Raw genomic sequence first — 16,722 nt, 5'->3', positions numbered from 1 at the left:
TCAAAGGACAATCTTAGCCCAACCCCCAGGATTCTGTAAGTCTACTTTAACATAAATATTCCTTTGGAAACTTCCTGTATCTCCACCCTCCAAGATATATGTTGGCAATCATCCCCCAAGTATATGGCCCACCAATATACATCTGAAGGGTCTCATGACTCAGATTTTTACAAGACAGTAATAAATGACCCTTTCCAACAGTAGCTAGCCTCCTCAAGGTTCTGGAAACCTTGCGTCCAAAATTCCTTAGAGACTTACACTATCCCTAACCCCCTCCCAACTTGAAAGTATATAATCAGCTACTTCTAATGACCCCAGTGCAGCTCATTCTGCCCACGGGTCCTGTCCCCCTGCTTTCATAAAACCACCTTTTTGCACCAAAGACATCTCAAGAATTCTTTCTTGGCCATTGGCACTGAACGCTACCACTTCAAATCACATCAATATTGCTTCAGTTTTTATATATGTCAGCTTCATTTATAAGACATACAATGTACTTTGTTTTAAATTATAGAAAATCTAATTTCAAATATTTTAAGCAATGATACAGACATTGCATGAAGATGGTTTGATTGGGAGCAGGTCATATTTCCCAGCAATAATTTAACTCTACCTGTCCCTCTTTGTGTTGACTTCACTATTCACTTCCTTTCATAGCCAAATAGCTGTATATTTCTAGATCTCCTGTCACAAAGCCAAACACACGGATCACAGCATTATATATACTAACTCACTAGGGCCAATTCAATATAGGCAAACCATATTGATGCCTCACTTTGGAGTGGGGAAAGTGATAAAATGACAAAATAGTAAATAAATAAAATGACCTGAAGAAGTGACCAAAACATTATATAAGAGTGTATCTTTAAACTATATTTTGATGGCTCTTAGGGCGGGAGTACTTTTTGTTGTTTTCTTTAAATAATTTTATTTTAAAGGCCTAGTCTATATCTGTTTGTATATACTTTTCACTGAATCTTAAAATCAACTTGTTATAAAAAATCCTTCATAAAATCATGGTTACATTGAGATAGTAGTAATGATAATTAACAGAGATTCTAGAATTATAGTTCATAGCAGAAATTTGTCATGATTCTAGATTCCTACAATTAACCATCTCTTACAAGAATCATTTGGGGAGTAAAAAGTTTTCCATATATAAAATTATGAAATATATAACTTAACTGATTATTAGTATTTCTCACCTTGCAGTATTTAATGGAGAAAGCAAAAATTATACATAATTGAGAATTACTGATTTGATTGCTTTTTTGTTAACAGTCTGTGAAAACTTTTATGATTGTTTCATGCTGGGGCCTTATGAAATTACAAAAACTACAATAAGTGGTAAGAATTGTTTCAGAATTTCAGATACAGTCAAAATTGTAAATGGTTTATGTGCCTTTCAATCATATAAATGTCATAAATGGATTATTCATTGCTTTACTGTGTATCATAGAGAACTAAAGGAATCTATAGATGTTAGTGATGACTTCAGCTTGCCTCATACATTAAGGTCTATCTGAATCTCCTTTGAGCTCAGAACATAGTTTTTTCTTTTGTTTGTTTTGGTTTTCTTCCTTAAGGAGAAGAAATAGGAGGATAAAAACTTGTAAGTAATATTCCAGATGGGGATGGCTTATATTTATATTTTCAGAACTATTACACTGTGGTTTCTTTGTGTTGATCTTATTTTGTGGATTTTTCTGACAGAATTATGTCTGGGAATGTCCTTGTCTGAAATTCTAGTCGCTGGACATAGAGATGTCCCTTTTATACTATCATGCATCCCTCCCCTCCACCTAGAAAAAGTTATTTTCATGAGACAAAGTTATACTCTAAATCTAATTAGAAAATTCAACTGAAGTCTGCTGAAAAGTTCAGAAAAATACTCATTCATTCATGAATTCATTCATAAGACATTTATTAGAAGAAAGTACTAAACTAGGAACTTTGTTTAATACACTGGGAACTCAGACATACCAAACAAGAAGCTAATACACCACAAGTTGTGATGGTTTGTATATTCTGCATCTTCATAAAGGGTATAAAGTAGTAACTAGTCTAGAAGAGTTACTGGTGAAACGTGTGGTGGATCAGATTAATATGCTTTTGATCTTTGCAGTACATGCTATTCTTTCTTTCTTATTCTGGTGAAAAAAAAAAATCACTCCAGGAGGTTTTTGGAAGGTATGTTTTGGATGATAGTGTTGTACAATGAATCAAGTCTGGCCAGTCAATGTCCTCATTCCCTTGGCCTCACAGATTAATGCAGCCAGAATAATTAGAGTTATCCTAGGGTCATTCACTGCGGTAACAAGAAAGATGCTTTCTTTCTGTTGTTGCTAAGCTGATTGAACACAGGCCTGCATCTGTTGGAGACCACACTTCCTACATATAGAGAATTTGCTTAAAAATAAAGCTGACTCAATGGGAAGCAGAGGTGAAAGATAAAAAGAGAGAAATAGCAATTCTGGGATGCTGATACCATTTATAAAGCCTGGATCCTACCATTTCTGTGAAGATCAATCTCTGGTTTTTTACTGTATGTGTTAATAATATCCCTTCTGGGCTAACATTAATTTATGTTGGTTTTTTTACTTGCAACTAGAGCCCAGTAATTTCACTATAACTTAGAAAAGAGACATAGAGAAAAATAGTTCTATAAGAAAGGGGCACAGGATACTCCATGAGGGGTATAGCATTTAATGTATTTATTTATTCACTAATATTAAGTGAGATCTTCCTCTGTGCCTTACAGTGTGACAGATGCTAAATGTCTAATATCCCAGAACATCAGACATGTTCTTGCCTTCATCAACTGATGTTTGTGGCAGGAAAGTAATAGAGAAGATTTCTAAAAAGTTAGTTAGTTGTTAGTTAGTTAGTTAGTTAGTTAGTTAGTTAGTTAGTTATAGCAGCACAATCTGACAATGGCCTTGAAGGGAATAAACAAGATACTAGGTTGAAACTACATAGTTAAGAAAGGTTTCTCAGAGGAGGAGGTGACATTCACACTCCACCTGAAGAATGAAAAGGGGCATCCATGCAGAGATCATGGAGAAGAGGAATGTGTATATTATATAGAGATGGAGGTGATGTGCAAATAATTATATAAAACAATATACAGGAAATATTTATTATAATAAGGCCAAGTTCTATGGGCTCAGGCTTCTAAAATTTTTTTGAATGGGGGCCATATTTACTCTTCCAAAACCTGGGGCAATTCACCTCATCCTGGTTATTTTTATTCACTACGTTAGAATTTTCTTGGCATTTGTACATTATTATTATTATTAATTATTCATAAATAACTGAGCTATTAACATACTTCAATAAATCCTGTTGTTTCTGAGATGACAATTTTGTGATGGATCAGGGCTATTTGGAGCAAAGTGCAGAGGAGGAATCTTCAGTATTCAAAGAGTTGAAGGACTCTCTAAAACAGAAACCATGTAGTTCTAAATTTCAAATGGTTGTAATTCTCTATGTACCTTACCTGGCAGCTCAGAGCCATGGCAGGCAAGTTTTAGCAATGGTCTTACTTAGCCATTTCCCACTAACATGATTTCTCTAGAGCACTAATATTCTGTCCAGTTTATTGCTGACTGCATCATTTGTGTTCTTTCTAACAATAGTTGGCAGTGGTGAAAAGGGTAGACAGGAAGAAAAGGGGAGAAAATAAGAAAGAACACTGGGTACATTTGAGGCACATCCTTGGTTGAACTCTTCCTGGCATTTTCTCTCTTGCCTGGTTCTGCAGAGTAAGCAAGTTAATTCCTGCCCTGAAATCATTTTGTGAAAGGTTTACATCTTGACATCTGCTGAGTCATAACATCAAAACGGTTTTCCCATGTTGATTGTAAGATAAATCAGGTAGACTCTTTGGTGGTAGTATTGATTCTGCATTAATCACTCAATTCCCTGTGCAACTTTCCTAAAGTGTATGAGCCTGTTATTTTTTTCTAGAAGGATGAGGTAGAAATGGGTGCTTATATAGATATGAATGTAACACTGGTAAATCTAAGTTTTTAGTAAGTTGTAAAATAAGCATGTAACTTTTTTTTGTTGTTGCCAGATGGTTGGTTTGCTTTCTTTTACTTGATTGATTCATCATCTTTAATATGTCAAAATTTTTATTGCTTGGGGAGCCCAGGTAGCTCAGTGGTTTAGCACTGCCTTCAGCCTGGGGTGTGGTCCTGAAGACCTGGGATGGAGTCCCACATCGGGCTCTCTGCATGGAGCCTGCTTCTCCCTCTGCCTGTGTCTCTGCCTCTCTCTCTGTGTGTGTGTCTCTCATGAATAGATAAGATCTTTAATTAAATCAATCAATCAATAAATAAAATTTTTATTGCTTAAATTATAATTCCCACCTGAATACTGACAAATAGTAGTGATATTCAATTGATTCTCATTTAATTATGTAAATGGTAATGATATGATTTCTTTCAGCTATTGGGATCCCAATGCACTAGATTTTCTTCACAGTCTCTAGCATCACAGAGGAAGATAAATATAGAATTTTATTGTAAATTCAACATTTATAAAAGTGGGAACCCTGGGTGGCGCAGCGGTTTGGCGCCTGCCTTTGGCCCAGGGCGCGATCCTGGAGACCCGGGATCGAATCCCACGTCGGGCTCCCGGTGCATGGAGCCTGCTTCTCCCTCTGCCTGTGTCTATGCCTCTCTCTCTCTCTGTGTGACTATCATAAATAAATAAAAATTTAAAAAAAAATTATTTAAAAAAAAAAAAAAAAAAAAAAAAAAAAAAAAAACATTTATAAAAGTAACAAAAAGTAAGACAATAGAAAATGTTTGCCTTCAACAGCAAATTCCCTCTTATTAGAAAGGAAAAGTCATTTCTTTTATTTTTTTATTATTTTTTAAAGATTTTATTTATTCATGATAGTCACAGAGAGAGAGAGAGAGAGAGGAAGAGAGAGAGGCAGAGACACAGGCAGAGGGAGAAGCAGGCTCCATGCAGGGAGCCCGACGTGGGACCCAATCCTGGGTCTCCAGGATCGCGCCCTGGGCCAAAGGCAGGCACTAAACTGCTGCGCCACCCAGGCATCCCAATGTCATTTCTTCTAAAGCCTAACATTTAATATTATAGATTTGAAATCACTTCCTTTGGATAAGATAGACACTTGATTAATTTTACTTTATTTATGCTACTTATTACTAGGATATTTCTAAAGCAATGCATGCCAATTTGGAAGAATATTTGAAAATTAATATAATACAAGGAATAGAATACTTAGCTTCTAATTAAGGCATAGACAATTATAAGAGATTGTCTCTTTTCCCCAACAGTCAAATTAAGACAAATAATTACAAAAATTCAGTTTTTCTGAACTCATCAGATAGTTTTAGATGCAAAGAAACTATGATATGAGCTCTAGAGAGTTATGATTTTTTTATAAGACAGAGAATCTATACATATTTCCTCACGAGAGAATGGGGAATTTGCCATTAATGGAAGTAGGAAGAAACAAGCTGAATATACTTTTAAGAGCTGCATCTTGGCTTACATTAAAAATTAGAATTTCAGGAAATCCCAGGCATAGAAAAAGTCTGTCCTCATTCATCAACTCTTCCATGGTCTTCACTATTTGGTTTAGGTCTTATGTCAAGGGCTGGGGTGTCAAACAGGAGAATTGAGAAAGAGACTGTCACTAAGGCTTGTGTGGCCTCCCACAACTACAAAGAAACTGCCTTCTGAAGATGGAAACAGAGCAAAATACCTGAGGACATAAATCCAAGGCATACAGATTTTATCTGGGAAGCAGTTGAAACAAAGTAATAATATCATATCAGCTGAAATTTTGTCTCAGTGTACAAAGCCTGAAGTAGGTTTTGAGACCAAAGGAAAATCCTCAGAAACCAAACAATCTGCCTATTTTAGTAGAAATCACAGAGAAGTATTCCACAACTTGGAAATCTCACAACTCAGCTATAAAGCACAGAGTTAACTCAAGAATCTCACAAGTTCTCAGACCCCAAGCCTCACAGAAGGAAAAAGATCTGTGCTCAATTTCTAAACATGAGGAAACAGAAATGAAGGAACACAAACTAAAGCCATTCAGACTGGGTATGTCAAAAATCCCAGGCCTAGCTCAATACAAGTGAAATTGAATGAGGCCTCAGTTATAGCAGTTTATCACAAGAAGGTATATTCTTTTTTTCTAAATGTAAATATAATTTATTTCTGTCTATACTATTCTTTTACGCAAAAGACAATCGTCTAATAACAAATTTACAAAACCCATAAAGAAGCAGAGAGAGAGAGTAAGAGAGAGAGAGGTCCATAGTCAAGAAAGGAAATAGTCAATAAAAGTAGATGCAGAGATGGTGCAATATTAAAATTATCATTCAACAACTTCACGATAACTGTTATTTAAAAAAAAGAACTCTGGAAGTTGTGAGGAAGTAGAAGTCTTAAAATAAATTAATTAAATGAAAACAGGCAAAAAATAATAAAAGTACTAACGTATATAGTTGAAAATGTGATAAATATAAGTATATAAAGAATTTTAGTAGAGATGTAGGAACTGTAATATCTGAAATGAAAATTCATTATATGCATTTATTTTATTGTTTTAATATTTTATTTATTTATTCATGAGAGAAACACAGAGAGAGGCAAAAACATAGGCAGAGGGAGAAGCAGGCTCCCTATGGGGAGCTTGATTTAGGACCAGATCCTAGGACCCCAGGATCATGACCTGAGCCCAAGTCAGACACTCAACCATTGAGCCACCCAGTCATCTCCATCATATGCATTTAATAGCAAATAGAATTCAGTAGAGAAAAGAATTAGAGAATTTTAATACAGAGCAATAGAAAGCATCAAACAGAAGCATAAAGAGGAAGAAAAAAGTCTGAAAAAACAGAACATAGAACAGATCTGTCAAAGATCAAATGATCTCACATGTGTGTAATGAAATCCCCAGAAAGAAAGGAAATCGAAAATGGAGAAAACAATATATTTCAAGAGATAATGAAACAACACCATGGATATAGCCTTAAATCATTATATTGATCAGAGTAAGACACATACACACATGATCAATTCTATCATTCCATTTCTATAACCTCTAAGAGCAAATGAAGCTAATTTATAATGATCAAAGATGGGGAATGGTTGTATCACGAAGATGCAGGGAAGACAAAAAGGGGCAAAATGAATTTTCTTTGGTTATAAAAATATCTTGTCTTGTTTTCTGAGAGTTTTCAAGGATATATAGAATTGTTGAACTGAACTGAACACTAAGGATATGTGTGTGATTTTCAGTCAAAAAAAATTGTAAGCAGGGAAAATAAAGAATTTTATAGAATGCTCACCCAGGAAATACCATGGCTAATCCTTTTTTTTTTTTTTTTTTGCGCTTTATTCCTTCAATGGGGATACATATTATGATAGTAATAATGAAAATAATGTTTTATACATCTAGTTAGCATGGTTTCATATAAACATGTTTCCATTTATATGTACAAGGAAATCAATAAACCTTGCAATGTACCTAGGATTACAATAGGAGAAGACCACATTTCTATCTATTTCAACAAAGGATTTAGGTACATGCCATTTTGGTTAAGATGTTGCCATAATTAGCTTACAGAAAAGAATAAGGTTAGAAAAAGAATAAAAGTTTTCTTTTGGAGCCTAAGGAAAAGGAATATGATGAAGCCTAAGGAAAAGGAATATAAAGATGACTAACTAAGGTTAAGGAACTTAACCTTAAGATTAACCCAGAAACTAGGATACCTAACCACATACTCTGTACCCTTAATGAACTTGGGTCATATTGTCTCACTGAAATCCATCTTCTTAATTCTCTCAGAGGTCCATTTTCTTAATGATTTGTGTTAACTGGCTTCTTTTCAGAGTTGACTTATCCTAAATATTGTCATGAATTTATTTGATGGCCCTATATTATGGCCCCAAAGCCATGAAGCTTGCCCTATAACTTTTTAGTTTCTGTCCACTGTTTCTGACCTATCCAGCATCTTAAGTAAAATATTAAGTGCCAATGAAAGAAATGGGCTCAACATAAGAATCAAATTTAATGTAGCTTCAAGACACAGTGTAAGACAACGTATAGACCCACATCCTATTCAAGAGTATATTTCATACCCAGAATTGCAGGACTTTTAAACATTTGCCAGGGGAATTTCAGAATGACTCAAGACTAGTAATTGGTATGTGTCTCCTGTCCATCTGCTTCACGTATGGGTATATTTAATGTTGGCTTCTTGTTTTTCTCTGTTTCCCTGCTCTATCATAGTTTGGAAGATGAGGAATGAGGAGTAGATGATTTGTTTCTTTATAGTTCTCCTTATCAAGGAGATGCACTTACAAAGCTAAGATTCCTAGGCTTTGAGACTGCAGACATGATTAGATAAACAGAGACTTTTGGGGGGTTTGAAAAACAATAGGTGTATTTTGCATGAGGACACCAGTGATTGGTCTAGAGGGAAGACTGTGATAATTGACTGTTATTCTGGCACAAATTAATTGCTTCCATGTGTCCACACTCCTTACCCTGTATTCTTGGGTTTTACATCCATACTCTGACTCTGGAATGGCCTTTTAACTTCTTTGGACTAATGGGACATAGCTAAAGTGACTGTATGCAGGTTCTGTGTCTGGGCCTCAGAAGGCTTTGCGTGTTTAGCATGATTTCTTGCGCTTTTGAGCTTGCTTGCACTTATGCTTCATACCAGGCTAGACTGTTGGGAGGATACGAGAGACATTCAGAAATAAGACAAATGGAAGAGAACCCAGGTGATCCAATGGACAACCCGCCATGCCCCAGAAACAGAGGTGCCTACTTGATTCACAGCTGATCAAAGCCTCATGATGGAGCCAAGACAAGAAGCATTTGGTTTACCAGTTATAAAGAATCAAAAGTTAAAACTTAAATATTATTTGAAGATATTAAGTTTTTGGATAGTTATTCAGTAATTCCCAATAGTAATACCATCAAATTCCTCTGTATTGTGTTATACTCACTCTCAGAAGTCATAGCTCACTGACACAGTTACTTCATACCCTAATTTTAAATTCTTATTAATTTTTACTGTATCTGAATTAATTCATCTAAGTCTAGATATTCATCTTCTGAAATATAAGGTGTGCTGAGAGAAGGAGATCAGGTAATAAACAGTACATTGCTGCCTCTAAAACCACAAGCAGTTATATTCCAGAGAAAGGTAGGTAATCAAGGAGAAAAAGTGTGGCCATTTTTTTCTATTATATTATATTAGAGCTACTTTTGTACTACTTAAAAAACAAAAAAGAAGAGTCAATAAATTGAAAAATGTATATATTCCATAGTTTATATTCTCTGATCACAATGCAAAAACTAAGAAATAAATAAGGTACTGCACAATTATATTTGAATTAAAAAAATATTTAGTTTCCTAGAATTCAGTGGGGATGGGGAGATGCTGCTTAGCATCATTTTGTTAAATACAGATTTTTAACCATAATAAGAGACTTTGGAAGGCAAATCATAATAGCAACACATCCAAATGAACGAGATCCATCTTTTCTCACATATAACTAATAGTTTTAAATATTTCCATTTTTCAAAATTTTGATAAAAAAGTAAAGTAGGTATTCAATGAAAAAAAGAGAGAAATAACAAAATAAATCCCAACCCAAATCAATGTAATGTTGGGGGTAAAACAATGAAGATAAAAAAAATTGCAGAATTTAAAAAAATATAAAGTGGGAAATGAGTGGTCAATAGGACAAAGGAAAATGTATAAATAATAAGATGGCACATTACAAAATAGTGAACATGTTTTGAACAAATAGTTGGAAAAAATGGGAAAATACAAAGTAGAAAGAATATTAAACTAAATAGATATTGAAGAAACTATTAAATAGAAAAAAAACAAATCTCTAGGTATGAATTGGCAAAGTAAACATTTCTTCAGTTCTGAAAGCAGTAAGAAAGAAGAAAGAGAAAAACAGAAATTGATATTTCATCTTTCGTAATAATAGTATTTAAAGATAAAATCTAAACTAAGCATAAAATGCAGTGAAAAATTTTTGGAAAAAAAAAACAAAAGAAATCAGGCAGTATAGTGAAATGCTTATCAGGTGAAGAAGGACACCAAATTGGGACTTCCTCAAGAGCACAGGTATCTCCAAAGTAGGCACACATAAGAAGGGCAGGACCTGGAAGTATTTGTGTAAGTCCAGCACTAAGTGTCTAGTTTTGAAGCCTCCTTGGCTCTGGTTTGAACCCACAGTAAGTTAAGGGAAGTAGTGCTGAAGAGGGCATGGCATCAAGAGGGAGATTCATAGACATCTATATTTATATTTGCTAAACTTGGCAACCCACTTATAGCTACTCATCTTTGTCAACTGAAACAATATAATTATCTATTAGATACAGTTAAAATCCCTGATTCAAATAGAGGTTTGTTTGTGAGCAGCTTTTACTAGCCAAGATATTGTCCTGGCTCCTCCTTAATACCAAGTGTTCACATAATACCACTTATTTGGGAAGAATTCATCATATATAAAAATAAGTAGTAGTAAAATAAACAAACCTAAAAACTCAGACTCTATATACAAACACCATTAAAAAAATCCAGAAACACAGGGGAAAAGGTACATAGAACTTATACAGCATTAAGAATTTGATGAGAAATTGGAAATCAGGAAATACTTACCAATGTACTGAGGCCATCATCATCAGACAAAAACATATCAGACACACACACACACACACACACACACACACACACACATACACGCATACACACTACAGAGCAATATCTCTTATAGACATGGATTCAAAATATCTCAACTTTAAAAATTTCTAAAATTTTAGTAAATTGAATCCAACAATATGCAAGATGGATATTGCATCATGACAAATGGCATTTACCTACAGTGCAAAGTTAATTTAACATAGAAAAGTCAATAATGTGAAAGAGGATTCTGGGAAGATGATGAAGTAGGAAGTGCCAGAAATCTTTGTCCTCAGCTCGACAACAATTGCACTGGAAGAATGTATCTGATACAACTATTTTAGAACTCTGGAGTCTATCAAAGTCTTACAACTTCCTGGAGAAGACTTGGAGAGTAAATTGTGGTTCATTTCAGTCAATTTCAGCTCTTAGCACAGTAACAGCTTACAACCTCCCTGACCCTAGCCATGTGGCAAACAGCTATGTACATGTTCCTAGAGCATCTTGCACACAGCTTGCAGGATCCAGGAACAACAAAAAGGAACCTGTCCTCCAGATACCAGGAACCTATTCTCTGACCTCTGATTGCTGCTTCTGATCCAGAGCTGTAGCCAAGAAGGTGAGCAGATACTATTGTTGCAACTCTCCACCCCTCTTATTGTTGCAAGCCCTTCCCTAGTGACTAAAGTGACTTCCAGGGGATTTAGATTTAAAGAGTCAGTGCCCAGCATCCCCCCTTTGACTATTTTCTTTTCCCCCTTTTTGGGAGCCAAATACTAATGGCTTTGTTATTCACAAGCAACTGCATATAGGGGGAAAATTAGAAAGTGAGTATGTATGCCTAGGGAAAAGTCTCAGAAAAGACCTGAGAAAACCTTTAAGTTTATATACCACAAGCTAATCTAAGCACAGAGATAGCCTTACAACAATAAAGATAAATAAAATAAGTAAAAGACAAAACAATAAAACCTGGTGAAAGGGCAGAATCTGATTTCCAGAGTTGCCATATTATTAGATTTGCACACCCTTATTCACTGCAGCATTATTCACAATAGCTAAAAGGTAGAAGCAACCTAAGTGTCCACTGACTAACAACTAAAATGGTATATATACGCACAATGGAATTGAATATTACTCAGTCTTAAAAGGGAAAGGGATTCTGGCATAGGCTATAACATGGATGAATCGTGAGGACATTGTGCTAAGTTAAATATGCCAGTCACAAAAAGACAAATACTGTATGGTTTTACTTGCATGAAGTACTTAAAATAGTCATAGTTATGAAGATAGGAAACAGAATGGTGGTTGCCAGGGACTATGGGGAGAGGGGAATGGGGAGTTACTGTTTAATGGGCAAAAATTTGTTTTGCAAGATGAAAAGAGTTACTGAGATGGATGGACAGCATTACGAATGTACTTAATACTGCTGAGCTGTATACTTAGACGTGGTTAAAATGGTGGATTTCATTTTGTGTGTATTTTACTGTAATAAAAAAGTAGGAAAGGGGTGCCCAGGTGGATCAGTCAGTTAGACACCGGACTCATGGTTTCGGCTCAGGTCATGGTCTCAGGGTAGTAAAATTGAGCCCTGTGTGGGTCTCTTTGCTAGGTATGGAGTCTGCTTAAGATTCTCTCTCTCCCTCTCCGTCTGCCCCTCTTTAACCTTCTCCCACATATCCTCAATCTCTCTCTCAAAAAAAAAAAAAAAGGAAAAATCAATAATTCCATTCAGCATATTAACAAACTAAAAAGAAATCTATTATTTTAATAGACTCACATAAGAGTATTACCAAACCTACTATCCATTTCTGATTAAGTCTTTCAGGAAACTAGGTATAAAGGAGATCATTAACCTGATTAAAAGACATCTACAAAAAAAATTACAGTTATCATCATTCATGGTAAAAGACTGAATCCTTCTTCCATAAGATTTAAAGCAAGTCAAGGGTGTCTCTTCCTACCACTCATACTCAGGCTAAACGATCTAGTTGTACAACAAGGCCAGAACAGACATAAAAGTATACAGGTTAGGATAGGAAGAAGTAAAATTATTTTTAGTTGCAGACTGCATAGGAGTTTATATAAAAAATCTAAACAAATATACATACAGATCAGTAGCCATTTGTGTCATTATATCATGATAAATTCAATAATTTGATCATGCTAAACTGATGAAAACTGAGGTTTATTTATTTAACAAATATTTATGAAGCATCAAGAATAGTACATAAATACTATTCACAACAATGTGCCTCTTGGAAAACAGTAAATAAAAATCTCTGCCCTGTTGCAGCTTATATTTTAGTGTGTGTGTGTGTGTGTGTGTGTGTGTGGCAGATAAAAGGCAAAATAAATACATAATGAAAAGTGTAATAGAAGACCATGAGCACTATGGAAAAAATACAGTGGAGAAGGGGGCTTGTGTTGAAGAGTGGGGACATTTGTAATTTCATAGGAAGATCAAAGATACCTTCCCTGAAAACACATGAAGGCGTTGAGGGAACAGCTCGGCACCTAGCTGGTGAAGTGTGGATACATCCTCTGTACTGATCTCCTTCACTTTAATAACTACTGTGCAGGAAGAGGATTGGGGGATGCTGAAATAATATGTATGTGGAATTTCTCCATTGTGTTGTATTTGTTTTTGTTTTTTTTTATTCACTGTAAAGTATGGAGATGCTGAATCACAATTAAGAGTCAAGAAGAGCGGCACCAGGGTGGCTCAGTGGTTGAGCGTCTGCCCTTGGCTCAGGTCATGATCCCGGGGTCCTGGGATCAAGTCCTGCATCAGGCTCCCTACAGGGAACCTACTTCTCCCTCTGCTAGTGTTTCTGCCTCTTTCTTTGTGTCTCTAATGAATAAATAAATAAATCTTTAGAAAAAGAAAGAGTCAAAAAGAATAGGGGCGCTTGGGGGCCTAGTTGGTTAAGCATCTGCCTTTGGCTCAGGGTCCTGATTGAGCCCTGCATCCATCTCCCTGCTCAGCAGGAAGTCTGCTTCTCCCTCTCCCTCTGCTGCTCCCTCTGGTTGTGCTCTCTATGTGTCTCTCTTTCTCTGTCAAATAAATAAAGTCTTAAAAAAAAGAGTAAAAAGGAATGAAACTCAATTTCCACCCTATAGGGACATGGATGTTGTCAAGCGTGTATCCAGTTCTTTTCTAGTTCTCTCTCACCACAAGGATACTTTTCAGAAGGAAGAAAGTAGTTGATTTTCAAGCACTAAAGAGGACTAGGCAAGCATGTTACCATGCTCAACCCACAAGCACATCTGTGTCAGAAATATCATCAGACTGTACTCCTGAGCCTGTCTCTCCCTACATTGAGCAGACTGGCAGTGCTCTGGTTAACTTTGAAGTGACTGCACTGTGATGTTTTTAGGGTGAGCCCAGTGAAAACAGCACAAAATTCTTGCTTCCCTAACAACCCTTGATGGACCTCTGTAGTGCTACATTATTTATGTGACCACAGGGCAGGAAAATGGACTCCTTCAGGAATCAGGGAGACATTTTGGGAAAACAAAACAATGCTTTTGACATCTGGCATGTAAAATATTGTATCAACATTTGCTTTATTCTTATAGCTTTATAAATCTAAGCTGTGTTTTATTACCTAAGTAATTACCTAAGTAAATTCAAGTACTTTCTTGTAGTTCATAAGATTCTGCGATATGGGGAAAAAATGACTATAATGGCCTAACCCTTAATAGTGGCTCTTTTTAGGGTATGAAAAAAATGCTTACTTGCATTGCTCTTCTGAACATTTCTGTGTTGTGCAAACTTTCAGCAGGAACCATGGATTAGTTTTGTAATGGGGAAAATCTTTATTAACATAGTTTATATTCATATAATAGTCTCCTTCTGTTCAAATCATGGATTGAAATTGTATCAAGAATGGTATTAAAAAAAAAAAGAATGGTATTAAGAATCAATACTTATATTAAAATCTGGGCACCTCGAATATTTGTCTGGACACCGCGAATATTTGATTACTCTAATTCCTGCCAATTTTTTCTTCTAAGTGTCTCGTATTGTTTCTCTAATCTCTGTTTCATTCACTAACACCAGTGCCTTGCCCTTATTATTCAAATTGCAGACCATAGATGAGCAACCAAGACCTCACGTGGAATATTCAAAGGTTAGTGCAAGAGACAGAATTGAAAACCCAAGTTCATAATGAAGTGTATTTTACTTGACTTAGATCATAATTAATTTTGCCAAAGGTAATCAGGGATCTTTAATAGAAACCTAGGAAGATGCCCTTATTTGGTGCAGAACAGCTGAGAAGAATATAGTGGTGATGACAATAATAACACACTAGCATTTATTGAGAGAGGCAGGTGGAGGGGAGGCGAGAGAATGAGTGAGTTGGTTGGAATGCACCAACCAAAAGGTCTGCGAGTGGAACACTCTCAAAAATGTTAATATCAATGGCTATCTATTTCAGACACAAGATTTCTTTTTCTTGTCTTCCTTTTTTTTTTTTTTTTCTTGGCAGGTTCCCTTTGAGACTTTATGAAATTTATGGAATTACCCCTTGAAATTTTAGTCAGATTTAGTTGTCCAAAAGGATTACATTTACAGTAGTATAAAGCTCTATTTTACTTAGTCTTTATCTCTTTTTAGATTTCCATTCAGAGCCAAGATGGTTGCCAGCATGTCCAGTATGCAAATATGTTACTGACAGGGACAGTCTCAAGTGGGGAAATGTCTATCCACATCTTTTCCCTTCCATACTTCATAGACAATATGGTAAGCTTGAAAGTACATGTGATATAATATTAATGAAGGAAAAAAAGCACAAGACCATAAAAATTTACTTTTAATTATAGGTAAATACATACAGACAGAAATTCTAAAATATTTACAATAATCATTGCCAGCTAAGGAAATACATATTATCTTTATTTTTGCTATAATATTTCCCAACTTCCAAAATAAGCATGTATTTTATAGTAAAAAAAAAGTTACTAAAATATAAAGTGAAAAAACATAACACGGATTATTGAGGCAATAGAATGTAAAATTCAAGAAACAGGTTCAGTGGATGAAGGAATCCCTTCTGAACTGTAATGGGTGGCCCTAATCCTGGACCCAGAAGATTCAATAGAATTTAGGAAAAGAGGGAAGAATAGAGCATTCTTCAGAGATGGAACCGTATGAGAAAAAACACACACAAAGTGAAAACGCTTGAGTTGTATTAATCTGTTTAGCAGAAGCATCTCTATAACTTTTAAAATGCCCATCGATGTATTCAGTAAGCATGTATTGAGGCCCTATATTGTGCTAGACCCCTACGTGCTAAAAACAAAAAGCTGGGTACAGTATAGCTCTTGTCCTTAAGTGGCTTATGAATTTAGTAGAGCCATCAGATGAGTCAATAATTGCAGTATGGTAAATACCAAGGTAGACATAATTCTATCATATGGTGGAAATGCAGCTAGGTCTCTAACCCAGACTTTGAGATCGAGGACAGTTTTCTAGGGGAGGTCATATTGAAACTGAGATTTTAAATATCAGCAGGCTGAAGATGGCAACTCTAGACAGAACATCCAGCAGTTTGGAAACCATAATGTACAACAGGGGACAGGAATGCAGATAGTTTGTTGTGGCAAGGTCAAAGAGCTGAGAAAGAGAGGAGAATTATAAACCTAGGGCAAGATTCCAGAGGACATTCCCTGAAATATTTGTTGGCATGAAATAATTGTGGATTTAATGAGTGCTGTATAAGCACATGCATCCCTGGCCGAGGAGTGCATTTAACTGCTGTAACAAATACATTATACACAGTGACCGTTGCTGTCCTGTCCTCCTTTTACCAGGATATAAGTTTTAAAATAGTATGAAATGATGCAATAGGTAGGAAAGACAAAGATCTTATCCCGAGGGCTTGAAAAGCTAGTTTGGGAGAAAAGACACGAATGAAAATGACCCAGAGACAAGGAGGAGAACAGACTGGAGGTAGAAGTGGTGGTCTTGGTATTGACAATTTTTAAGTCCTTAAAGGTGTTTACC

At 35.6% G+C, this 16,722-nt stretch overlaps 2 long non-coding RNA genes across 4 annotated transcripts in view; one reads left to right on the top strand and one right to left on the bottom strand.

The window, feature by feature from the left end:
- The window catches only part of LOC112655343 (uncharacterized), a 211,118-nt gene that overhangs the window by 140,818 nt on the left and 53,578 nt on the right, over positions 1-16,722 (bottom strand). The gene's annotated exons all lie outside the window — the stretch shown is intronic.
- Positions 1,130-15,459, top strand: LOC112655344 (uncharacterized). The gene is made up of 3 exons (XR_003133637.2): positions 1,130-1,347; positions 14,804-14,845; positions 15,334-15,459. It is a non-coding gene; the product is annotated as an uncharacterized LOC112655344 (long non-coding RNA).

The sequence above is a fragment of the Canis lupus genome, chromosome 9 (genome assembly GCF_003254725.2).
Source record: "Canis lupus dingo isolate Sandy chromosome 9, ASM325472v2, whole genome shotgun sequence".
Taxonomy (NCBI): domain Eukaryota; kingdom Metazoa; phylum Chordata; class Mammalia; order Carnivora; family Canidae; genus Canis; species Canis lupus.
This window is presented reverse-complemented; position numbering and strand designations above follow the sequence as displayed.